The sequence below is a fragment of the Psammomys obesus genome, unplaced genomic scaffold (genome assembly GCF_907164565.1).
Source record: "Psammomys obesus unplaced genomic scaffold, mPsaObe1.curated_primary_1811, whole genome shotgun sequence".
Classification (NCBI taxonomy): Eukaryota; Metazoa; Chordata; class Mammalia; order Rodentia; family Muridae; genus Psammomys; species Psammomys obesus.
Window position 1 is genome coordinate 31,615,583 of NW_026596034.1, and position 27,301 is coordinate 31,642,883.

Here is a 27,301-nt window from a genome sequence, read left to right on the forward strand (position 1 = left end):
TTTGTCACCTTCCTCCCCCCACCAAAAAAAAAATCAACCAATTCACTCAAAGAAGCTAACTTACATAATATATTTTCTCTATTCCAAATAAGAGAATTTTTCATACTATCACTGTTTAATCCTTACAGTGACTATGGGTGCCATGCATTTATTTTATTTCATCCGATTTCTCCACTAATTTTAGCACATTACATAGATTTTGAGAGCACAGGAAACTCCCCATGGTCATCACATGGTAATTTTTGTTTGTTTCCAAGCTCTGATGAGTGGCACCCTCTCACAGGGTTCTTCTCAATGAACCAGAGCACATATGTATCAGACATAATTGATCTTGACTGAGGAAATCATCTGGCTTGCTCAACCTGAGGGAGGGAGGGTGAGAGGGAGGAAGGAACAGAGAAAAGAAAGGACAAACCCAAAATAACCAAGTTCATCTGGTCTATGACAAGGATTTAACCTCTGGAAAGCTTGAACTCTGGGCTAGTTAGCATTGCACGTGAGGCTGTCTCAGATGAGGTTGTATCTATTCTCAAAGCAGCCTCAAGGAACCCAAGAGACACACTGATTGCCTCTTGGTGATTTTATAAACAGTGCTTGAAAACCACAGGTCATTATCACTCTTCTGGCCAGCCAGCCAGACTTTCCATAGCCTTATGTGTGATGCCCTTAATCTCCCTCAAGTCAGCACCGTCATTACCCTCAACCAAGAGGACTGTTTACTTTGGCTATAATCAGAGCTGAAATGTCAGCCTATTCTCCTCTAGTGCCCTACAAACTTAAGAAACGTTGTTCCAACTCACCTCCCATCATCAATTCTCTTGTTTACATTTTAATAGCATATTAATTTTACACAGTAATAGATTTTATTATGACTTTTTCATACATGTATAGAATGTATTTTGACCATATTTACTCCACAATTCTCTGTTATCCCCACACCCACTTCCATGCACTGAATACCCTTCTTCTTTATAATGGCTACCTTTTCAACTTTCATGTCTTCTTTGTCCTGGTGGTTCAATAAATTTCTTTAAGTTTCCTTACATTGCACAGGTGAAGGTTTATCTATAGGAACATACACTTCTTACCAGTGGGGTACACCACTGAACAAAATATCTCTCTCTCAGTGAATAACTGCCCGGAGACACCCCAGGGATAATATTAGTCCCAAAGAGTTCCTCCCCATGATCTAGCTACAATCCCCCACCATTTGTTTGGCTCACTTGCCTTTAGATCTCCCAAGATCTGTCCAGGCAGCTAGGTATTATTGTATTCACCCACACACTCATCTATTCATCCACTGACCCATTCATTTATTTGTTAAGGTAAGAATACGCCCATATACTCCCTTTTAACCATCCATCTACTTATCAGCTCCAGCATTCACCCACTCACTCATCCAGTAACTTTGCCAGTAATTTATTTTTCATTCCTCCATACATCCATTCTTCACCCACTCATCCATCATTTCTGCTCTCAATCACCCAATGTCTTACTTAGTCATCTCACAGCCTACTCATTTCATCTATAACCACATAGTATGAGTCAGGCCCTGCTGTTGATATTGGGGGAATGAGGGTCAGCAATGTCAATGTGGGTACCCGTTCCTCCACCCACCCACCAGCCTATCATGGATTAGAGTTTGTTCATTTGTCCGCTGTGCAGAATTCTAGACGTGTGGCCACTCAGTTGGTTACAGGGTGAATGCCAAGGAAGATGGGAGAGACAAAGAGAGATGAACCCGGATTCAAGTCCATGCAGTGTGTGTGGCCAAATTGATAGTTGTAAAGATCTGGATAAGAGGCAAAACCCAGGAAACAGACTAACCCAGAACTCCAGCCATCATTAAGAAGACATAAATTTATGGTAGTAATTCATCAACATAGAACCCAAAGAGATTCACTCAGATACAAATCAGATATCGAAGATATTAACAAATAGGTCTGGGGCATTCCTTCACTCAGAAGGAGACCTAGGAAGGTCCCTAAATGCTGTTGCCCTACCAGGTGTCTACTCCCATCTTCACATCTTAACATCTCTATCTGCCTCTATTTTCAGGGTTCCACAATTACAGTAGGGGTTTCCTCTTAGAGTTTCATGGGCAAATGCAATTATACCATCCCTAAATCCTAGTATCTTTCATTGCGACTGACACAAAGCAAGGGCCACTTAAGTATCTGCTCAATAATTAATGCATGCTCTTAGTTATGACTAGACGAACCTGAACTTGAAAGGTTGTACCTTGATCAGATAGTATGGCTGGCCCCGGGGCTGAAGTGAGTGAACGTGTATTTTATGTGATTGCTTCATGGCCGTGTTTAGGATTCTCAAAGTTAATGCGCTGCATGAGGCCAGGGCGAGTTCAAGCATGTCCAGAAGACATGATTTGATGTTTGAAGGTAGCTCCTTTATATTCTAATACTCTATAGTTTTGAAAGGACAATGGTAAAAATACAGAATTAGAAGCTGATCAGCTAAACCTCAAAAGTCAGCAGATCCAAGGATGTTTATTCAACTTGAGCTTGATGAGGTCACCACAAGAGCCCTAAATCAAACTGACCAAGCTGGGGATAACTGCATTTATGTAAACAAATAGGATTGATTTGTTCAGAGAGGGAGGAGGTTTATTCAGAGTTTGGTCAATACAGTAAAGCCATCTGGATAACTAAAAAGCTAAATATTTTCATTTTTAAAAAAATTAATAATAAATAAATTCCTTGACACCACTTCTCTCATGGACCCTGTGAATGTGTAGTGTATGAACCTGTATGCATGCATGTAGAACACAGACGAGGACACTGGGTGTCATCCTCTATTGTTCGCTGGTGTATTCCCTTGAACGAAGGTTTCTTGTTGAACCAGAAGCTTGCTGTTTGAGCTAACTAGCAAATATGCTCATCTCAGTTCCTGGATGTTGAGGTTGTAGTCACGCCTAGCTTTGTGCACTGTGGATGCAAACTCCAGTCTTTAGGGAGTTTTCTTACCCCTTAAGCTATCTTACCAGACAGGATAGCATGTTATTAGCAGCTTCGAAGTCATAGGGAGGTTGGAGGCAGAAAGAGGTACATAGGACTCTGGAATCTGGATTGTTGTTATCTGTGGTTTTGACCAAGTTACACGAAGTACCAAGTCCTCAACTTCTCCAGTTGAAAAAATAATAATAATAACAAAAATCTTCACCAGTCCTATTTGGATTGTAGTCAAGGAACTAAAGAAAAAGCCTGTCCAGCATACAGAGACAACATCTGATAAACAATGGCTCCTAATTGCTTGGTTCTCTAAAAGGCAGTTCTGCCTGCTTCCTTCACTATCCCAGAGACCATTGTTCTGAGTTGAATGTACACAGTCCCCTACAGGTCAAGGTGTCTCAACACGTGTCACCCACGGATGGCACTGACTGGGAAGGTTGTACCATTTACTTCCGACTCTCTGAGCTCTCTGATTTCTGTCTGCTGAGTTGTGAACAAGCAGCTGCTTCCTGCTCCTGCTCTCATGTCCCCTCCACTATATCTCCCCAACCAGGGTAGACTGAATCTCCCCAAACCTGAGCCAAAGTCAGTCTTTCTTCATTGAAGTTGCTTCTGTCGGGTAATTGGTTAACAGTGTTGAAAAATAACTAATATAACCATTCACACAGACCCCCACACACACGCACACACACACACAGTCTATTTAGATTGTCTCTGAACTCTGACCTCTGTAAAAGGAGTCTGCACTTGGCTATGTTTTGTTTGCTCATACATTTCCTCCTTGCTCCACAGGAAGCAGAAATGCCATTCTTAAAAACAAGCATTTGTTGTTTAGGTTGTTGATCATTGTAAGCCACTCCTTTTCAGGACTCAGAGATATAAATGGATCTGCTGGAGAGGGGATGGTGATGGATGAGTATCTTCTCAGAAGCCCGGAGCATTGCATCCTCCCTGTGGCTGTTGGCATTCACCACACTTGCTCAGCTTCAGCACTAAGGGATATATAATAGACACGGGAGGGCCCATAAAAGTAACATCTGAAACTGCAGCGGAGCTTGATATTGATTCATTCATTACTATAAATGTTTTGTCATTACTATGAAATTGTTCTATCCCAGGAAGAATTGATAGATGTGGTTGGAAGATGAAGCTCACGATACAAAACTTTTCCCCTCTTCTATAATTTCCTGTAACTCTTCTTCTAAGGAATCATTATTCCTGATTACACCGCGCTGGCGTGCCACCTATTTAGATAAATGCATGAACGAGTGAGCAGTAAATATTCATAGTGGCCCATGTGTCAACGATATGTGTCACTAATTAGATAATTTAGTGGCTCAAATAAATAAATAAATAAGAAAATAGAAGCACTCCCAGGAAAATCATGGAATAAGACACAGAACCCTTGCAGGAGTCTGTTGCAGACAGAGGACAGAGGGTCCAGTAGCTTTTCAGGCTCCTGGTAGCCCCTGGTGGGTCTGCAGCTGATTTGATTAGAAGGTTACAGCAAGGCTTGAAGGGAACACTTACACAAGGCAGAAAACCAGTCCTGCCAGGAGATGACCTCTGCTTGGGTCTCCTGGGGGATCCTGTTTGGGTGTTCTAAGAAAGTCCACTGAGTTGTGGTCTCAGGGCATCTGTTTACAATTTTGTCATTGTGAACAGGGCAGAAGTTCAGAGTCTGAAGGTGATGGGTTCAACTTCTGAGTTTGATGTGAAGGGAAACATTTCTTCAGTATTCTTGCCTGTGGGTTGGGAGTGATAACATTTTTGAGGACACTGAAATGGTGGTATTGATGGCTGGCCCAGCTTGCTTTCTTTTACAATTCAGGCACACTGCCTGAATTGGTACCATCTTCAGTGGGCTGAGCCCTCCTGAATCAATCACCAATCAAGGGAATTTTCCATGGCCACTCCCACAGGCCTATCTGATGGACATGATTCAAGAAGTGCCCTCCTCCCAGGTCATTTTAGTTGATAAAAACTAACTAGCACAACTATTCTTGGTGGAAGGCACTGTCTTGTTCACACTAAAGATTTTAGTGACATTCTTTTCTTTGTTGACCATATACCAGTACCATGTCTCCAGTTATGTGGGTCACACACATCACCAAATGTTGCCAAATATGCCCCTGGCAAACTGTTCCATGGTGAGATTTCATGGCCTGGGATAAAAATATGTCAAAAATGGGGAAGGGTCTTCTTTGGGGACAATGAACAACTATTAATTTCCCATGCCTCATTTTCACCATTCACAAAATGGGTATGACAATGATTGTGGAGCTGTCATAAAGAATAAATAAATTCATTCACCTGAAGCAATTAGGAGCTCACCATAGGGGGGACATTTGATTAATATTTAGACAGCGTTGCTAGTTCCAGTGAAAAGGTGTTTCTTTTTGAAATGTATTTGCTAAGTAACTTATTCAGATGATCCATGTTTGACAGTTTGCTATGAAATAAATAATAGTGTAGGCAGGATGAAGAATGACCAAACCAGAAGAGGATGCATTGTAGGAGTTAGAAATGTGCGTTCAAAGAGCGGAATTGGGGCTTGTAGACAGATTCTGGGTCTTAATTTTAACTCCAATAGTCATTAGATATGAGACTCTGAACCAACAATTGAACTTCATTGACCTCAGGTTTGCTAACTGTGAAGGAAAGGACAGGTCCTCAGAGAGGTGTAGTTAATCAAAACCAAAAGAATATACTCCTGGCTGCTCAACAGAGAGGTCCACACTACCTGACAACTTCTCTCTCTCTCTCTCTCTCTCTCTCTCTCTCTCTCTCTCTCTCTCTGATGTCAATAACTATATTTTTCTCATTCTTTACAGTTGGGTAACAAATCAATCCAAACCTTAGTGGCTTGATGCAACTGTTGCTTGTACATCCACTATCCCACTGCAGGAGTCTGGGCTGAGCTCAGCTGGGTATTTCTTAAGCTGGGCTCCAATGGGGTCATATATGGTATCATATAGGGGCTGACTCTTCCAAACTTGCTTGTTCTTATGTCTGGATGCCTGTGCTGGCTTCCCTTCAGGACTCTCACTGTCTTCCAAAAGACTAGCCTAAATCTGGCATGGAAGCCTCTGTCCTCAAGAAGAGCAAGAACAGACACATGGTCTCAAGACCTAGACTCAAAATTCATGCCATATTCCTTCTACCATGTTGTGTTGGTCAAAGCAAGTCTCAAGGTTCACTTCAGAGTAAGAGCATGAGGAAATCATATGCAAGTCATGTAGTAATGGCACTTGTACAAGGGAGGTGTGATTCACTGTGGCCACTTCCATCAAATGCCTGCATGGTCTACTGGGGAGTCGTCCACACATCCTCTCCTCTTCTTTTCCCATAAACATTCACTTCGCATGCCATTCACATGACTAGCAGACAAGCAAAGAGGTGTCCAGATGTCGTGAACACCCCCAGACTGTAGGAAAAGCACAAAGTACCACAAAAATTTGTAATCACCACAGCTATTAATGGTATCTCAGCTCAAGGTCACCCACAACAGCTGGCTCTGCTGTCAAGGGAAGCTGGCATGTGTGTAAAATGTCCCCCTCTGTTCTAAATCCCTGTCTTTCCTCACATTTGAGAATAGGCGGCGATGAGAGCCAGACACTGATTATTATTGTGATCAACCTCAAGTCTGTTTTCCTTAAAAAAAAATAATAATAATAACAGAGGCATTAAGTCAAATGTCAGCTCATCACTGTTAGTAACGAGAAGCAAGAAGAAGCCTCAGAACAGCTAACAAAAGCCCAACAGCACAGAAGAGGGTCAGCTCATTCAGGTGGGTCACACTAGCCTCTGTAGTGAAGTTATTCAAATAAGAAATTCATTCCCACTCGCCCCCAGTTTTCATCTCTGTTCAGTAGCCACCATCTAAAGAGTGAGGCCTGTGTTGCTGTTAGATGTGTACCCCTGAACAACAAATTTCCAGTGATTTTTCTCTAGCCCACAGCAGCTTCCTTCTCTCAGACACGACCCAGGATTGGGTACCATCAACAGCTGCATTGCAGCCAAGTCCAGACATCAAGCCTTGGTTTCAGATCTCTTCTTCACTTGCACCAGTCCTAGCCTTGTACCCTGTATGCGTCTGTGTGTGTGTGTGTGTGTGTGTGTGTGTGTGCGTGTGTGTGTGTAACTCTACATGAGTGTGTGCATTTAAGTCTGAGTATATGTTCATGTGTGTATGCATATGTCTGTATGTATTGGTGTGCCCACACATATGTATGTGTGCCTGATGAGCGCATGTGTGACTGTGGTGTATCTGTGTGGTGCTGTGTGTGTGTATGTCTGCAGTTTCTGTGCATCTGTGCGTATGTCTGTTGATCTCTGTCTGTGTGCATGTGTGTGCTGTGTGTAAGTGTGTGTGGTGTGTATGTATCTGTGTGTGTATTATGTGTATGTGTGCAGTTAGATCACATCACTTTCTTTTTTCACAGCATCCTGACGGTGTTGTGTCACCTGTGGGATGCAGTCCTGATTCTGCCCTCTGTTCTTCACCCTTTTGTCAGTCCCTTCTTCTGTCCTCTCTCAGCCTCACTCTACCTCCCCACACCCTTCCTGTTCACAGACATACCACACTCATTCCTCTACCGGAGTTCAAGCCTGTGCGACGCTCTCCCGAAACTCTGATGATTCGCTCCTTGTGTTCACATCGTAATCCAAATATTACCTCCTCGGAGAGGCATCCCTCGCTGCCCACCCTGCGGCCAGATGTCACTCACAGTTCTCCTTCCCTGCTTTGTTTCTCTTTAAAGGACGTTCACGCCACCAGATCCTGACGGCCCCCGAGTCTGTCTAGTCACTCACTGTTTGCCTCTCACTAGAAAACAGTTCCCATCAAATCAAGGACTATATTGTCTATATTCTTTACTGTTCATTATCCAAACATCACAGACACTAAATAAACATTTTGGGAAATGACTGACATTTACTGGTAAATAGTAAATTACTTGTCCAAAGTAAGAATGTTCTCATCACTTTGACTTCTTTTTTTTTAAATTCTAATTAGATACAGTCATGTTGCTTAAATATAAGAAGAAACAGTAGAAATCAGTTTGTGTAGACATAGATATCTTACTTAACTTCGCTATTCACTACCTCTAACTCTTCCCAGATTTAAGTGCTGAACTAAATGGAAGGTTAGAGCTATACAACATCCCATTACATACTTATACCAAAGTCTACTTTTCTTATCCCTTACCGTTGCCTGTGAGTTATCTTCATTTATACTGGACATATCAGAATTTTGGGGAAAACCCTTTAATGCTTTCTATTACATAGACCCAGAAACCTGGGGCTAGGCAGGCAGCTTAAAGGGCAGGCGTGAGTATCTAAGATTGAATCTCCACCACACAGGCACATAAAAAGGCAGACATTTCTGTGTTTGCTTGTAACTTTATCATTAGAAGGTAGAAATAGATAGATTCCAAGAGCTAGCTGTCTCGCCAGTCTAGCAAAAATTAGCAATCTGCATGCACTGCACCTGTATTCTCATACACACACAAGACCAATACTCATAAATGCATTTATTTGTCATTATCTTATAGTATACAAGTCAACACAGCAACTTGTGGCTTTCCAAAGCAAGCATTGAGAGTGTCGTTCTATCTTGTAAAACTATTAGAAGGATTCCACATGTTATTTTGACCTGTTTTTCTTGGGCTGCAACAGTTTGCTCAGTTCATCTTTTAGTCCTACTGAATCTCTCCTGGAGAGGGCTGTGCCCAGTGGCCGAGAGTGAGTACACATTCTTCCTACTAACCAGTTACGGGAGTCATTGGTGCACTCTTCCGAGATTTACGCTCTGCTTCCATGGACTTAATAAGATTGTTTTCCCTGCCTCCCTGACAACAACTGTAGCCTTGTGACTTCCTTCAGTCAACAGCATATGACCTAAAGTGAAATGCTTTTTTTTTTTTTTTTTTTTTGGTGGAAAATTTAAAAGCCAGAGTACAATTTTGCTTTATGCCAAGGAGATTGTAAATCTCCAGGCTGAGACTTCCAGTGACCCCCAAGGTTTACTATTCAGAGAGAATAGAGGCTCAATCCCATGACTAGACTTGGATGTTCCTTTATGTCTGAGCTCTGGTTTCTCTAGCCTGTGCTTTGAGCCTCTGGTGTTGCCTTGCTGAGTTTTGAATCCATCAAATAAGGAATGAGGAACTTCACAACTGTATTCCTCAAATAGGTGGCAGGAGACTAAAGGGCTCTTGCTATGCCTGTCATACATTAGATAATGGCGTCTTTAAGGAACAAATGTGTTTAACTTTGGGCAGCTTCACATGGTCCTCTATGTAAGTGGCCGCTAATAGGAATCATTTTCCCTCCTGGACAAATGCAGACAGCTTTGTCAGGTCTATTCATAGCTGTCATGCATCCTTCTTCAAGCTTATAGCATGCTGATGCTTTGCTTTCAGCCTCAAAACTATGCTGAACTTGCTACCCTATCCATACCTAAGCTCATAAGCCACCTAAAGATTGGGCAGGCTTTGGCCTATGCTGCACTTCCTTCTACTCCGGTCCATAGCACTAATGGCACACTAGATATACCGAAGCACATGCACAAATATAAGTGAGAATTATCCAAAGAATTTAAAGATACTAACTTTTTATGCTTAAGATGCAGTGAAAGAAGTTCATGGAGAGATGGCTAAGAGATTAAGGCCATGTATTATTCTTTTAGAAGACTAAGTTTAGATTCCAGCACTGGCATCAGGAGGCTCACAACCATGTATAATTCCAGCTCCGGGGAAAGCCAGTGCCCTCATCTGGCCTCCTCCATCACTGCACTTACGTGCGTAGACACGTGCACATAATTTAAAAACAACTAGTATGATTTTATTTTAAAGGAATATTATAGGGAGCATATTTCAGGGATTTGTTTTCCTTTGCTGCCTACTATTCCACCCAGAGATGGGATTTCTCCATCATCACACCTCCCCACTCCCAGCCTTAAGGGTTACAGTGAGAAGTAAAGGAATTCCAGCTGTCGGCAGAAGACATGGGTTACTTCTTGCTTCCACTCTGACATTCTTTGCACTAGAAAAGCCTTTCCTCTACTTCCTCTCCCTCTTTCCTGAACATCAAGCTTGTGCTTTGCGATAACTAAAACTGTACTTCATGAGAGAAGGGAACTTGTCTGTCTGTTCACTGCTATTCTCCTAAAGCGGTACCTGCATTGCACTGATACCAGTTGACTTGACAATGAAATGAACGAAATGGCCTACTTTGCAGGCAAGTGCTCTGGAAAGGGTGGCCTGACCTGTGTGTTGCTGGGTAAGCCTCTTCTATTCTCTCCTGAGATACTATGGTAAGCTCTCAATCTCCACAGATACGATGTTAACCAAAGTCAGAGACAGTGACCTTTTGGGAGGACACAGGGTCATCTTAGAAGGTATCCACCAATGCATCTCTGTCCCTATTCTCTGTCTTCTTTGGCTACTGCAAAGACCTCTAAACCCAGGCTTGGACCTCAGAACTCTTAATTTCTGAGAGCATCATGAGTCCTGTTCAGGACCGTACTCCCCAGAGAAGGACTCATTCTTGTCAGTCTCCAGGCAGAGCTCTGTGAATTCTCCCTCCTTAAGCAAAATGACAAAAGGGAGGTGGGATTCGTCAAGCCTGTGATTTATTCTGTGTCAGAAATGCATTTGCTCAGCCTCCTCTGCCAAACAGAAGAACCTCAGGTTCACTTAGTAGAAGTCAATCTGAATATTTCTATCCTTTATTTCCATAGAGATTAGCTTTCCATGTGCTGGGGTATAAACACTTCAGATGGGCTCTCGGCTCTATAGGGGAAGAGGCGGCAGCACAGAAGGGAGATCATGGCTATATTAAGTTTCTTTGTGGTTCAGCAGGCAGGAGCTCCAGCTTCTAAAGGAGCTCACAAAATAAGAAAAGTTTATTGATTAGTTTACAAATAACTGTTGTATAAGAAAAGATACTGAATAGCAGACTGGCTTGCCGATGGCTTACTGCTGCAGTCTTTTCATTTCCCCCAGCCTCGGGAGACGGCCTCAAGAGGGAAATAAAAGGAGCAGAGTAAATTTGTTGTCTCGATAAATAAGAGGTTGCGCCAGGTTAAAAAGTAAATAAGCAAGACCCTTTATTTGTGACTGGTTTGGAAGTACACCACTGCATTCCTACTCTGTCTCTCGGAGGGAAAAAATATATTATTTTTTTCCTCTGGGTGATGCAGTAATCTTCTGTACACGGCACTGTACAACACAGGCAACAGGTGCTGATGTGGGTTCTTCAGGCACCAGTGACCCATGAACAGTTTTAGACAAAAGGCAAAAGCCCTGAGTCCACGCAATGGGTGGACTGAGCTTGAAGGGCTCTTGATCTGGATAGAAGAAGGTCATTTGAGTGATGAGATTGTCCCTGGAGAAAGCAAACAGAATAGGAACATCAAGACCCCTCTTCCTCTTTGGGACACCTTAACCAGTTACATCACCTCTCTGGGGAGGCGAGCAACCATACTCGGGAAAGCTGGTTAGAAGGATTTGATTTAAGAGGGAATGTTCAAGCCTGGGAAGCCCCCAACTCATGTCCCAGAGAGCAATTCTGACTGGCATCCATATGAAGGGAATGATGAGACAATGCCTCTGATATAAGCCAGGCAGAGAAGGAGAAACCTGCTGGAACCTGACCTGATGTGCAGCGACTGCTACAGAAGCGAAAAACTCATAAAATGTGGAAGAATTTCAATAGCTTTTAAAAATTAAGTGCATCCATGTTTGAACTGGAATCAGTATAGCAAAGATCACAAGGCTAGCAATAACAAGACAGGGCTGAGATAACGTTACTGGTGATGATGGGGACTGAATATAGGACCACTCTCCATATGAATGCCGAGGATGAATGGCAGTTTGAATCCCTGCTTCCGCTCCAAACCACTGGTAATCAAAGACCTCTGGTAGAGCCCAAGGGAACAGCTGAACACAACTACATCAACAGGAGCTCATAGTCCTGGCCAGATGGATGGCTGCATGCTTCCCAGTGAGATAGAAAGAAACAGAAAAGAGGTATTCAGATTCTTGTAAGCCAGACACTGCTCCACAAGGAAAGCACGTCTTCCTAGTCCAAATCCAGACATTGGATCCTGGGAATTGGAGGCAAACCTTCAGAGAGTGAAGGGCAAACATATTTATTATAGGAAAAGGTCATGTGTTCACACATTTGGAGCTATAATCCAGGCAACATAGCAGAGTGAAGCTGCTATGTTGGACTATGGAGCATCATAGAAAAGACCTGGACAATCACCAGTCACTGACTCGGTAGATTTTCCCTCTCTGCTGGATCTCTACTTATCTTTCTGTAAATTAGTGATAAATCATTTCTAGTTCAACGTTGCTCTGAAGACTCAGGTTCATGCATTTTTAACCTATGAACACTTGTTAATGCCTGTTACATATAATGTCTGTTACATACTGGAGAGCATAGCACCAAGACCAGGTCCTTGCTTCCATGAGATGTATTCTAAGGCTCGAGTTTTTCCATTTATCATGTGAGATAAATGAGAAGATCCAGTGTAAGGACAATGACCCTGGCGGCTACTGGTGATGAGAGAAAGGGAAGCAGGGGCTTTGGACTTAGAGAGCCAAGGGAGGAAGATTGTATTTCATGTTGAACAGGCATAGAAACCCTTCAAGCCAAGAAAAGGCATGTTGTGGTATGTTCTGGATGCTAGAACAGAAATGTGCAGAGGGGACTGATTCAAACGAAGATAACAGCAAGAAACACTCCAGTACTACAGATAGAGAGAAATAGGGAAGTGCTGGAACTATAAAGGTAGGAATTATAAAGGTCATCCAGGATGTTCTCCTTAAAGAGTCAGAGAGTAAATATGCCAGGCAAATTTGGTGTAAAAAGACAGTCTATAGAATCATAGAACCATTTTAAATCATTTTGTTAATAAGTAAATAAAATCTACACATAACTCCGAAGCTAATTAAACAAACATACAAACAAAAACAGGCAGCCAGCTACATCTGAACCATTCGTATATCATAGATTTCTGGTAGGACAAGACAAGGATGGGCTTTTATATTTCTGAAATTTGCTTAGTGTTTCTTCTCATGGTAGGCAAGCTTGGAAAGAACTTCATGCCTCTCATTTGCTGGAGTATGTGTTCAGAATTCACATCTATCGAGCTGGATTGGGCCATTAGTCAGGTTGTGAGGGTAGCACGGCTTGCTTTTGCCCCCATCTTCTTGTCTTTGGAGTCACCACTTTAGTCCAGTCTTCCTTTGTGGAGGCTATCTGCAACTGGGACTCTCTTTTCTCATACTCTTGGGCATGGTGCCATGGCCCCAATGGCATTCAGGTAGATGTAGAATTCCAGAACTCTACATCTGGGTTGGAAAGTCAAAATGTTTTGTTCTTCGGATGTGATGTGCATATTATATGTCAGTTCAATAACATTTATTGGAAGGGCGAGGCAACGGGTGAAAGGGTGTGGCCCCATGTCAGTTACAGCCTTATTCATCTGTATGAGGTCAAAGACTGGGGAGTCCCCCAAGCAAATATTGCTGCCTGGCTATGTCTGCAATAAGGAAATCAGAGTTCCCAACACAGAGACATCTAATCCATACGGATTATTATAGCACACAATCCACACCCATATGATTGTCTTCTAATGTATAACTACACTAAAGTTGCAAGCTGGCTAATCCTTGCTGGTCTATAGTAATTCATAAATATAATCTAAAGATAATATGGCATCAGCTACACGCCATCTTCCTTCCACTTTTATTTATAGTTTATACTATACACATTATGCTATTTATACTGAGTCATGTGTTTTGATCCATATTACTCACATGTATATACTTACATGTTTATGTTTATAAATGTGCTTATTAATTTATTATACACACTATAAAGCAGTGTTGCTGTGGAAATTTCTTTCAAGTTTACTTAAAGGAAAAGCTGCTTACTGATAGCTGTTGCTGGCTCCCCTTTAAGACTTCCCAGAGACTCATACTCCAACCAAGGACTATTCGTGGAGATGACCTGGAACCCCTGCACAGGTGTAGCCCATGGCAGTTCAGTGTCCAAGTGGGTTCCATAGTAATGGGAAGAGGGACTGCCTCTGACATAATCTGATTGGCCTGCTCGTTGATCACTTCCCCCTGAGGGGGGAGCAGCCTTACCAGCCCACAGTAGAGGACAATGCAGCCACTTTTGATGAGAACTGATAGACTAAGATCAGAAAGAAGGAGAGGAGGACCTCCCCTATCAGTGGACTTGGGGAGTGGCATGCATGCAGAAAGGGGAGGGAGGGTGGGATCGGCAGGGGAGGAGAGAGGGGCTCATGGGGGGATACAAAATGAATAAAGTGTAATTAATAAAAAAAAATAAAAGATTTAAAAAAAAAACCTGTTTCCAATGAAGAGACAGAAGAGAACAGAAACCCGTTTCCAACAAGAAAACAGAAGAGCACATAAAAACAGGTTTCCAACGAAAAAAAACAGACAAGCACATAAAAAAAAAAAGACTTCTAGAGTTTAATTTTTGTTTTCAAATGGAATGACCTATTACTTTTTGTTAATGTAGATTTGGTCCCAAGACTTGCTTTCTGCTCTTTCATTTTACCTAACATTTTACTTGTGGCATTTTCAATGGCCTTGGGGACTTTCAACTCTTCTACCAGTCTTCTACCAGTTGGATGGTAGCTTTATTAATCAAAAATAAAAACAAATTGCAAAATTAACTTAAAGACTGTGTTCTATATATTATTTCCCTATGATAAGTAAGGACTTAATTACCATTTCTTCCTTCATAAATTTTTTTTTTTTTTTTTTTTTTTTTTTGGTTTTACATAGCTTTGAGACCCATTCTTTAGCATGAACCTAGAAAGTTTGCTGTTACAAGCCTTCTGAAAAACAGCATTAATTCCTTCCTGGTCATCTGCAAGTGGCTATCCATTCCTCCAGTGCCTTGAAATCCTTGACTGTTCCTATGTTAAAGAAGAACTCTCTCTGTCAGCTTAATCAGTAGAAAAGCTTTAAGCTTTATTCCCATGTTCATTAAATACATACATTTCCTCGATTTAATTGCTTTTTAGTCTGACTCCACAGCTTCTCTCCCTAACCCTTAAGGAGGAGTTATTACAGTCTCCCCTATCCCAAGTGTTGGGGGAGGGACTGATTAATCTCTATCTCTCTTAGTAAGTTACTCACAGTCTCTCCTTTGCTCTGAAAAGCAATTTACCTGCCTGCTTCAGACTTTAACCACATCAAATGATGATGAAGGTGTTAATGACCAAAGTTATCTTTCTTGGGCATATAGATTTCAGGACATGCCTCCAGGCAGGTCTCTTCCCTGACACCCCCACCCCAGTCTGAAGAGACAGTTTGGGGCTTGCAGTTGCATTTGAATACTCTTGATCTGCCCTTATGTAAGGGCAGATGACTCACTCCGAAATATGAGTCAGTCACCCAATCCCCCACCTGGGGCTTGCAGAGTCCCCCACCTGCCCGGTTCCCTGTCTGAATGGAGATAGCATGACTCAGCCAAAGGGAAAAGGAGTGCTACTCTGTGTCTGGCTGGTGTCCTCTGCTTCAGGAAGCCCCAGCTTGACTGCTGAGAGAAAGGCCACACTACTCACGTCAGCAATGGAGCCCCACGCAGGAAGGAGCAGCCAGAGGCTATTTCATCCCACTACCAGCTCCTGGGTATGAAGAGGAAATAGGCACAATGTCTGTGAAGAGCTTGAAAAAACTGTTGTTTGTTTTCTTTTTTCCTGGTCTCCTGGGTAGTCCAAGAGGCTTGATAATACAACTGCGAATATAGCATTTATGCTTCCCAAGCACGGTACAAGTCACCTCCTTCCGTGAAAAATCACCAAGTGGTTGCCACCATCATGCCTCTTTGACATGATGGAAACTAAATCCCACAGGGAAGTAGTTCACTCCTGCTGCCCCCCCCACACACACACACACATTACCACACACACGGGTTTAAATACAGTCTCTAGAACGTCCTCTCTTAACAGCTAGACCGGCCTCTTCTGACTGCAAAGTACATGTGAGTAGCTCAAGGACCTTGTTAACACGCAGCAGGCTCTGATCCAGCAGGTTTGGGGTGGGACCTGAAGTTCTGCATTTCTAATAAGGTTCCACGTGAGGAAAAACTGCTGTCACATTGAATGACACAACTTCGAGTTAAGCTGCTCTTAGTTGGAAAACACTTTAGTCGTTGGTTCCCTCATTTGTTTATTTATTTATCATCAGCTACTTATATGTTCATAGGCCTGTACCGAGTCTCCATCATGAGCCAAGCACACAGAGTAGAACGAGAAGCATACCTTATCACAATCATTGAAAAAATCCCTGCTTCACCCCTCCGCGGATACAGTAAGGCCTAAACCAGAAGACTATTGTTCTGAATCGGGTGCACAAAACATTAGTGAATGTCAAAAAGCATCCCAAAATGTGGGGGAGGAGTCCAAGGTAAGGGGACTTGGGAAAATATGCTGGAAAGTGCTGGTCTGTTACTGAAAGGCTCTCAAATTTCTACCCTCGAATCACTGTGGGTAGAAGGGGACAAGAGGAAAATTACTATCTATTGCTAGATACTCCTTCCTCCCGACCCCACATCCTCAGGCTTTTATTTATCTCATTCTTTCCACCAATACTGCTGTACCTGTATGTTGCTATTCTTTTAGTTGTAACAAGGTACCTAACTGGGGCTACTCAGAGGAGCAAATATTTATTTTGGCTCACAGTTTCAAAGGGTGCAGTTCATTGTGGTAGGACAGGCTTGGTGTAGCAGCTTCCATCAGGCTAGCTTCAGCTTCCACTGCTCAAGTGGCAACAGATACCAGGAAACACAAAGTTCAGGCTCTCTCCAGAGACAGATTGGACATTCAAGGCCAGCCCCCAGCCATCATCTTCTGAGCCTCATGTCCCAAAGGACCCTTACAGCAGTTCTGAGAACCAAGTGCTTATGAAGGAGATTTCACAAAAAAACTGTACGATTGCTAGAATCCCAAAGAATAGGGTCAAACCAGATCATTCAAGTTCTAGCCCAAGTCTCCTCTTCCGTAGTTTTCATCTACAGCCGAGAGGCAACTATGGTCTCTGGTAATACATTTAGCTCTCATTCTGTGCCAGATCCTAAGGCATTTGCATAAGGAAAAGTCATGGAACACCCCAGAGAAGTCTGACATCAGGAATACTGTTGTCTCTATTTGTTAAGTGAGGAAACTAGGGCACCAGGGAGTGATGAAACTTCTCCTAATCATCCAGCCCAAAGCACATAGCTAAATTAGAAGCCAAACAGGTTGTTTTATTTTGTTTTATTATTTTATTGTACAAAGCAGCAAGGCTCCATAACCACCACACCTGTCACCATCATCCTAAGCTCACCTTCTTGACTACAACAGGACAGAAATTCTCACTGAGTCTGGGCCCCAACAGCAGATGCAGCAGGGCTTTTGGGTACAGGGAAATGAGACTGGAGAACTAGTTAGGGACACTAGTTGGGTCTACAAAGGGGCAGGTTCACAGAGTTACAAGTTCATGGTGGTTGGTCTAGAGGCCTTCCAGGAAAGCATCCAATGCTCACATAGTGAACACAAGATCTGCTATTGAATTTATCACCAAAATTGCTCTAAAACATAGGGCATCTGAGTTGATACTGAAGGTCATATTAGTCATCTGTTGACCAATAATGAAAGATTATAGGTATATTCCAAGCTAAAGTCTGGGACCATACTATTCACCATGGCAACCTATGGAGAGGAACCATAAATAAAACAACCACAGACCTGGGTCATATGTTCTATTTGTCATGCACCAGAATTTTGATCCCACTTTGTCTGCAAGGACCTATTGATATTATCATGCTGACCTAAGTTCATCTCATTTCTGTTTAGCACAGTGTTTCTCAAAATGTGATCCCTGGACTGGAGAAATCAGCAGCTTCTAAACGTGGGTACTGGATACAGTGCATTGTGTGTGTGTGTGTGTGTGTGTGTGTGTGTGTGTGTGTGTGTGTGTAGGTGATGTGTATGCATGTCTCTTTACATATGTGTAGATATATATGTTTATAGGTACATATGCATATGTGTGCATGTATATGGGGGGCCAGAGGTTGACACAGCTGTATTTCTTTACTCATCTCCATCTTGCATATTGAGGCAGTCTCTCACTGACCACAGAGCGTGCCAGACCAGCCAGCTTGCTCTGAGGATGCCCCTGTCTCTGCTTTCAGGGTGCTGGATTAGAGACTGTCATGGCCACCCCAATCCAAAGGTTGGTTTTAGTGCTTGCAAAAGGTAAGTGCTTTTACCTTCTGAGTCATCCCCAGTACTAGAATGCAAATTCTTGAGCCCTGGAATCAGAAACCCTAGGGTGAGGCTTAGCTGTGTGGGTCTCAACAAGGCTTCTGGGAGACTCTGGTAAGCACTGAGGCTTGAGAACTACCCTTCCATTAGTGATGAGGAGCTGGTGAGAGACACCTGGGGTTCAAGCCCTGGGTTAGTCACTAGATAACTACTACCTCCCTCTCAGCTACTCAGGCCTTAGAACTTTGGGTTTCCCACATACAGGGGAGAAAAACGTAAATAATAATCAGAGGATTGCCATGAGGATTAACAGAAGGACATTGGGCAGGCTCCTAGCATGCAGCTCTGCTCAGGGCCAAATGTGGGTTAAGGTTATTCTGATTTTGACAACGGTAGTTTTCAGCAAGAAAGCCTGGCAGACCTGGAACATTGCTTATATCTTTATGGAATATAAATGTGCATCATGGATGCTCATGCCATCCCTAACCTCTGCTTGTTAGATGATAATAGCTTGTATCTCCTAACTGTGACAGCCAAAATCATCCCTGGAAACTGCTAAACATCTCTCAGACAGCAAATCCCATCCCTATTGAAAAACTACTACTCTAAAGAACTGGGAAGGCTGGACCATGGAAGGAATGGGAAAAAGCTTAAGGGCTTCCAAGAAATTCTGAGTTTCGTGAAATCATGGCTTAGAAGTCATCTGGGAAGTTGCTTGAAGGGAGAGGGGCTACAAAGTCAAAACAGAGCAATCTCCAGAAAATCCAGAGGCTAAACACATTGGAAAAGAAATCCCAAAGTGTCATGTGTTACATCTGGATACAACCAGAAGGTCAGAGAAAGACCCGAAGTTTCTGTACAAAGGTCTTTGTACAGAAGACAAAGCTCCCACAGTGAGGAAGAGAACAATTTCCCACTTCTGACAATTTTTGCAAATAAAACTGAATGGAGAAAGGGGGCAGGAACCAGTTTTAAGGTCTTGTATTGTCTGCATCCAAGGCACTTCATCACTAGGCCACAGAATCTGGGGACCAAAATTCAGCTACCTGACATTTTTAAAAGTAAGAAATTGTGCTGTTCAAGGGGATGCCAAAGGTCACAAGGTGGGTAAATGTTATCTGAATCAACAGTGGTTTCTGAGGTACACATGAAAAGGTCTTCCAGGCCCAATGCACTCTATTGGAAATACCTATATTAGGTGATGTATTGAGAATACTGCTTCTCTAATTGACAGGGAGAATGTACCAAAATTGATCAGTGATGTCTGCCATGGACAAATCAAAGGAAAGTAGAAGTACTTGGGCATAGTGTCTACCAGTCTGGTTTTAAAGTTCTTTAGGCTGTGTGTCATCACAATTTTGATTAAATGATGAATGAATGGATAGAAGAATGGCTCTTATATTTAATTGTCTTAAAGTTTCAGCTTGGAGATATGCTTAGCTATTGGTTGTGTATATAAATAAATTTTCAAGGATCCATTTTCAGAGTTGTTTGAGGGCACATTCATCGATTCAGCAATCCATTTATTTTGTTTTCCATTTCGACTGTACTTGGAATGTGTGCCAAGCCCTGCACTAGGGTGATAAATATGTACTGTGTGGGATGCATGGCACTGTGTGAGGCAAAAATTAAACAACGGCTGGGGAGATGCTCCATAGTTGTAGTGCTTGACACGCAAGCCTGAGGATCCCATCCCCAGAGCCAGGGACTGTCTGAAGCAGGCTGGTTAGTCAGTCTAGCTGTATTAGTTCTGTGTTCAATTGAGAGACCCTCCTCCCACGAGGAAGATAAAAAGCCATGGGAGAAGACTCTCAGAAGCAGCCTAGGCTGAAAAGATCAGAAAAACTGAGAAAGCATGAAGGAAGGGATAAGTAGGGAAGGCCCTGGGCATGTTTGCAGAGGTTCAAGTTCAAGGTCATTCAGGGATGTTGAGTCTTCTAATTAAGACAGATGGATAATACACAGCCTTCTCCATAAGATCAAGAGCCAGATATTCTGTTAGTTTCTCTATCTTCAGCTCCCTTTTCAAACACACAATCTACAGGTGATATGTAGATATGAATGAAGTTACTGAATCTGAAAGACAGATGCCCTCAAAAACATAGAAAAGTATCTCATTTGACCTCCTAATTGTCCTGTTAGAGGACAACAAGGAGACAGGGGCAATGTCCCAAGATGCCACTAAGTATCAGAGCTGGTATATAAATAATGTCCTTCTCTTTACTGTGTGTGTGTGGGGGGGGGGGTCAAGAGACAACTTGTGGGATGCTGTTTTCTCAGTCAAACTTGTGAGTCCCAGAGATTGAACTCAGGTCATCAGGCTTGATAGAAAACACCTAATTACCCCAGTGAGCCACAACAATGGTCCTGTTTTTTTTCTCATTTAGAACATGGGAAATGATGGGGCTTAAAATCCAGAGATCAAAACAGAAGCTGTGCATCTGCTGCTGTGGCTGGACATGCGGCAAACATCTGGCCAGCATAGCACAAAGGGCCTGTTCTGTATGGACAAGGTCATCCCCTCCATGCCTGCCATATCACATTAGCTCAGATTCAGGGAAAAGGTAGAAGTGTTTCTTCTCCTAGCAGTAATTCCTCGAGTTTCCTCTGGCTTTGTGGTGAACTCATTTAGGTCAGTTCTGTTTTCAGTGTACAGGAGGTGAAGTGTCTAAGGTTCTTTGGAATTAGCTCCACTCTGCCTTCCCACCTGAATCTGTTATGACACAGACTGAGGTGAGTCACTTGACAAGCTCTGCAGTATTCAGAAAGGTTTCTGATTTAGACAAAATTCCTCCCAGCTTCAGACAGCCCTTCAGACCAAGCCTAGGTGTCTTTGGCACATCTCAGGTGATGATGGATGGCCCTGCTTTCCAACAAAGGACAGAAGAGGTGATGAAAGCAGCTTCTGTGCAGCTGGAGCCCACGTCAGATGGCAGCCTGAGAGGAAGGAGTAAGTGCAGAGTGAGGAAGAGACAGGAAGGCTCACAACCTCACCCAGCACCAGTAGCTCTGCTTGGTGACTCACACCATGCCACCCACCCACCCACCATCTATGGAAACTCAGTAGAGGAGCTGGTGTGGCTAATGTGGCCGCAGAGCATGGAGAACAGGTGATCCAAACCAACACACCCGAACCTAGACACGTCTACCTGAAGGTTACCCTTTCTCACAGTGAGAAGCCTCTGAGTGTCCAAGTTTCTTTGGTAATTACTGTTTTGAGGAGAAAAGTAACTGAAATTAATCCAGTCAGGACACCAGGGCAGACCATCATCAAAGCATAACATCTTGGCCTGAGGGGAGGATTTGGAGCAGTCATTCGCAGAATTTGATGGATACAGTGGAGCTGTGGAGCTGGTCCACAGGAAACTTTCTCAGCCCTGGCCCTTGAGTTTCACAAGCCCTTCTGTAGCCAGCCAGCAGAAGTGCAGGTGTTCTAAAGGGTTGCTTGTCTATTAGACTGTTTAAAGAGTGCAGGAATTTTCCCAGCAATCACATGCTGGGAGGAAAAAAAAAAAAGACTCCAGTCAAGGAGGAAGCTTCTTTCCCAAGAAGAAATTGCACAGTCCTAACAACTTAGCAGATCACTTTACAGGATAAGACTGAAGCTCAGACAATGATGGGCCAATGGCAGATAGGATCACACCTTGACCACTTAGATGTGCATATCCTTGGCCATCGATTTAAACTTTGGCCTCACTTCAGGACCCAAAGGCAGACTCGGCGGAGGGGGCTTGTTGAATCTCTTTGTCCCTCTTCTCAATATAACTCTGTTTTAAACTAACAAAACAAGGTAGACAGAACATATAAGGCACACACAGGAACATACATCTGCACACACATACATGCATGCACCCACATGCACTCACTCACACACTTTTTATTTAATCTTTTATGTGCCTTGTTGTTTTGCCTACATGTTTGGCTTGTGTGAGGGTGTTGGAGTCTCTGGACTGGAATTACAGACAGTTCTAAGCTTCCATGTGGGTTCTGGAAATTGAACTCAGGTCCTCTGGAAGATCAGCCAGTGCTCTTAAACCACTGAGCCATTTCTCCATCCTTCTTTCCCCCTAATACACACACACACACACACACACACACACGTGCGTGTGTAAATCCTAGGCAGTTGTAGAGACTACTATCTCAAAACAGACTGTGTGGCTCTTGCTATCAGACTTGGCCATGTTCCAGGTCTGTCTGTTTTGAATCTTTCTCCTTTTGTAATACCAGAAGAAAACAGTAGAAATATTGGAAGTACTTGTCTGGGACAAAAAAATTCTAGAGTGTTCAAAAAACCATGACATTTAATAGTTTAGCTTCACAAAGATTATCACCCCAGGTCAAAGAGCAAGTCCCTTCTGTATGATCACTTGGGGCACTAACTCAACAAAATCCCTGTTTTGTAGCTCAACCTTCTGAAACACTGGGCTTCCATCTCCTCTCTGCAGAGCAATAAAACAATGAGAAGTACCTGCCTTGGCTTAGAAGTGTTATACTTTCATTTACGATTCTCTTTTGTGTATTCTCTTCTTCAGCACCACAGAAGTTTGTCTCTCAGTCTCCATGTGATTAGCTCCCCAAGCATGTTGTGAGCCTTATCAACTTCACTGTCTACACCACGGTATAAACTATAAGCAAGTATAAGTTACTGATACTTAATATAAGTGTTACTATGTCCAACTTCTTCAGATCGCCCACCCTAAGGGCATCCACCAGAGTACCCCTGACACTGAATTAATTCAGGTGACATTTGCTGCTGAACTTTTGTGGGAAACCGTCATCGAACTAGCAAAGGTTCCTGTGCTTTCTTAACTTTTGAGACCAGCGCACTGGGGATGTATCACAAAACTTAAACACAATGTGAAAAATTTTAGTGACATGACATCCAGGGAAAGAGTGTGGCTCTGCTGTTACTTACCAAGGACTTAATGCTGTCTAGAAAAGTGCTTTTCCAGGCTTGACTGGAGAGCTGTGTACATTAATCCAGCTAAGATAACCTGGCCTTCTTTCCAGTTTCTGTGTCATGAAAGGCTGTCTTACAAGGGTTCCTGTGGACTGGCATTTGGAAGTCTGCTGCTTCCTGGTGATGGAGGAAAAGTCTAGATTCAGTGCATAGAGAGCCTTGCCCCAGGTGACCCTCATGCCTTGAAGATCAGGCAATGTCTCTATGTCCTGGGCTCACAGCTATCCTAATGCTTTATTTATTATTTGTGTCTTTGTCTCTGGATGCACTCATGCAATGTCAAGGCAGGAGTAAATTTATGATTTTTTCCTACTCCTTGGATCTGTGGTTCTGGTTCCCACAACGGCAAGGAGAAGGTGCTTCCCCCCCTCTCAGTAAGTAACTAGAGGTAATTTTTTTTTTTATTTTTTACACTAAATTCCATGCACAATGCTCTCATTATAAAGTCTATTCCAGTCACCATTTCTCTTGTTTCTCTGGCTGCAGAAGCTGGAGCTGCTAGCCCAGGTGTGATGCCCACCTGCTGGGGCAGGGTGTGAACTAGGCAGCCACAAGAAGAACAGGCCATTGCCTCTGCTTTCCCTTGCTCTTTCTGCTGCTGTCTTAACATGCATCTACAGTGGGATAAACTTTCAAGCTGTCATGCTTGGCCCTGGCAGAAGTGGAGCTTGTAGAGCTGAATGACAAAGGCAGACTTCCCAATTTGATGAGAAGAACTCAGTGTCCTGGATTCAAGCACAGATTGTACATTTCCTGTGTGTTGTGCAATAAGTGGGTTCATCTCTCTAGCGTCCACTGTATGAACTGAAGGTTGGAACTTTGCTCTATGTAGGCAGTGAGGTGATGTCCAAAACCTTAGCCAATGCCTGGCTCATACAAGGACCTCCAGGATGATTCCCTTCAGTTGTGTGCCTACGGTCAAGCCTACCAAACTCCCACAGATGGTTCCGAACCCATGGTTACAGATGGTCTTGTCAAACTTGGTCGGTCACAAAACAAAAAGACGTGTGGTTTGAGTGAGAAATGACACTCATAGGTTCATGTATTGACTACTTTGTCCTGGTGGCATTGTTTGGGAAAGTTGTGGACCTTTTAGGAGGTGCAAGCCTTGCTGGAGGGAGTATATCGCTGGGGTGAGTAGTGAGAGTTATAGGCTTGCTTTATTTATAATTTTATATGTGTATAAAAATGTCAAATACTAAATTTAATTAGCTTTATTTTATGTGTATGAATGTGTGTGTGTGTGTATCTGTGTGCATGTATGCCGCATGTGTGCAGGTGCCCTCAGAAGCCAGAAGAGGGTGTAAAATCCGATAAAGCTAAAGTTATGGTGGCTGTGATCCATCTGCTGTGAGTACTGGGAACTGAACTCCAGTCCTCCGCAAAAGCAGCAAGTATGTTTAGCCTCCGAGCCATCTCTCCAGTGCCCTAATTTTGATTAATTTAATAATAATAATAAGAAAAAATAAATGCTTCCTTAAAGGGGGTCTAACTGAGTCATCTGATTGGCTCTAAGGTCTCCCCAGGTCCAAACATTATAAAGACACATAAACAAACATCAGTTTGTCCAGAATAAAAGTAAAGCACTGGCTGCCATGCCATTTACTTAGATTTCCAGATCCTCCCCCACTTTTTATGATAACCTAGAAGCCTTTATTTCTTACTGGATAAACTCCAAAACATGAGCCCTGGACAACCAAGATGTGGCTGATCACTTTGGCAATAATTCTTGAAAAATTGGTCGTTATTGTAAGTGACCAACCACTTGGTAGCAACAGCTTGCAGCAAGATTATTAGCTACAAAGGCAAAGATGATTTCTTTAGCAATGTAGCCACAGACAGGTCAGTTCAGAACAGAAAGGCTAGGTGCCTAGTTGGAGTCTCTGAGACACCGTTTTATGGCCATGAGAAATGCTACTGCATAGGATATAAAAGCCTTTAGGTCAATTTTTCTCTCTGTTTGGAGAAAGAAGAATACAGTCACAGGTGAGGATTTGTGGATCGGGTGAAGTGGAGAGTGTGAGAAAGTAGTCCTGTTCTATTGAGATAAGGAACATTTGCCAGATTATGAGGCCCAATCTGTGCCTAAAACTAAATATTCTGTTGGGAAATTATTAGATATGTAAAGAACTTCCGTTTTGCCGTTGTTTCTAAGAGCTAGAAGACTTAATGCAAGCTAATTTAAATGACATTGCAATAAGTGGACCAATTTGGGGGAAAGTCATCAGACTGTAAAGCTAACCTCAGGCCTGGATTCATCCAAGAACATTTGATAAGGTGTTTCTTTGGTTATTTACCTCACTAACCCCATCTACATGGACCCCATGGACAGGCCACACCAGGTTCTCAAGAGATCCAGCAAAGGCAATGCAATGCGATCCCCCCCACCCCAGTATCATTTGTCCCAGTTTCTAGCTGGTGTTGACATTTTTGAAACTTCTAGAATTTAAGGAAGTTGATTGCTAGGGTCAAATCATTGGACATCTTGCTTCTGGCATCTTCCTTTTCCTATTCCCAGACCACAACGAGTTAACAAGTCTCGTCTGCCACACATTACCCTTCATTATGGTAGTCTTTCCCAATGCATGGAGCCAAGTAATGAGGACTAAATCTTCAGTAACCATGAGCCAAGACAAATCATTCCTTCCTGGAACTGTTTGTCAGATGTTTTGTTCACAGCTACACAAAAGTAATTTAGACTGTCCCACTATCTGGAACTTGAGTCCCTTTCCTACCACCACACCTAACATTGCGACTTGGGTAGGCAGGGTGCTAACCAACAGGGCCAGAACCACAGGAGGAATGCATCCTGGGACAGAAGCGTAGGAAACAACAGTAGTGGAGAAACAGGCTCTACTGGATGAATATAGAGGTGGGAACCAAAAGAAGGGCCTAGAAGGAAGTCAGAATCCCTCTGACAGACATGTCCACCACAGTATAAATTATTCTCATCATTAGGATGGAGATGCTATATGAAAAGAGGTCAGACTAGGGACTGAAAATGAAAATTATTACAGGCTAAGTTAGTTTTTTGGGCTTGGCAAGTGAAAGTCGGCTCACACCAAGCTAATGACTTTTGGGCTCATGAAATGATAAGTCCTGAATTAAGACTAGTGTTGGGGTTGGTGATGCTGACAGGATAGAGTGGTTGTAAAGAGGTCTTTAGCAAAGATGGAAATAAATACTCCCTGTACCAGTATCACTAAAAATAGTCAAGAAAGGGGAAAACTCCTTGTCCAAGGAGTGGGTCTAGCACTGTCAAAACTGTTCACCCTGGGTTGTTCTATGCCAGGTTCTCCTCAATTCCTTAAACTTGCTTGTGGCTCAAGTAGGATCATGCCCACCATCCAGTTTTCCCTTTTGCATGTTTAGTCACCGGTAGTACCAAAACAGTCCAGAATCTAAAGCATGAGATTGAGGCCAACCTGACTACATAGTGAGACCCCATGACAAAACAAACAAAAATCTCAGGGCCCTACAGTGGCCATTATAGTAACTGGAGCTGAGCCCTAGGGACTTTAGGAACCTGCACAGAATAGGACCTTAACATTGTCTAATGCTAAAGACAATAGAGCCCACCCTTTTCACACTTAAGATGGTCTATGGAAATGAGCAAAATAGGCTCCATGGTCCAGACAATATTCTTGGACTGAGAAATGTGGGCAGTTGACCCCAGGGATGTTGGGAGCAGGCCCCAGGTCATGTGTCATCCCCTGTCTCTTTCCATAATCGTTGATCTGGGATCTACTTTTCAGGCTCCCTTATTTTTCTCGTTCAGATGAGAACACCAACACCCACATTTGACCACCACAGTTGCACCAGAGGGACCAAACACTGTGCCACCTATTTTCCTCTCTTTATGAACTTTTAAAAAACCCAGAGGAGAAACTAGACTTGTAAAGACTTCCAGAAGTAGGACAGAATGCATTCTTCATCATGGGATGGAATACCAATCAAGAGCAAGACCACCTGCAGCGGAATGGATGAGACTCTGGTGAGCATGGTCTGTGCAAAGTTCTTCCCTTATTTAATCGATTTGAGCTCTAGTCCGTTTATGGACCATGAAAA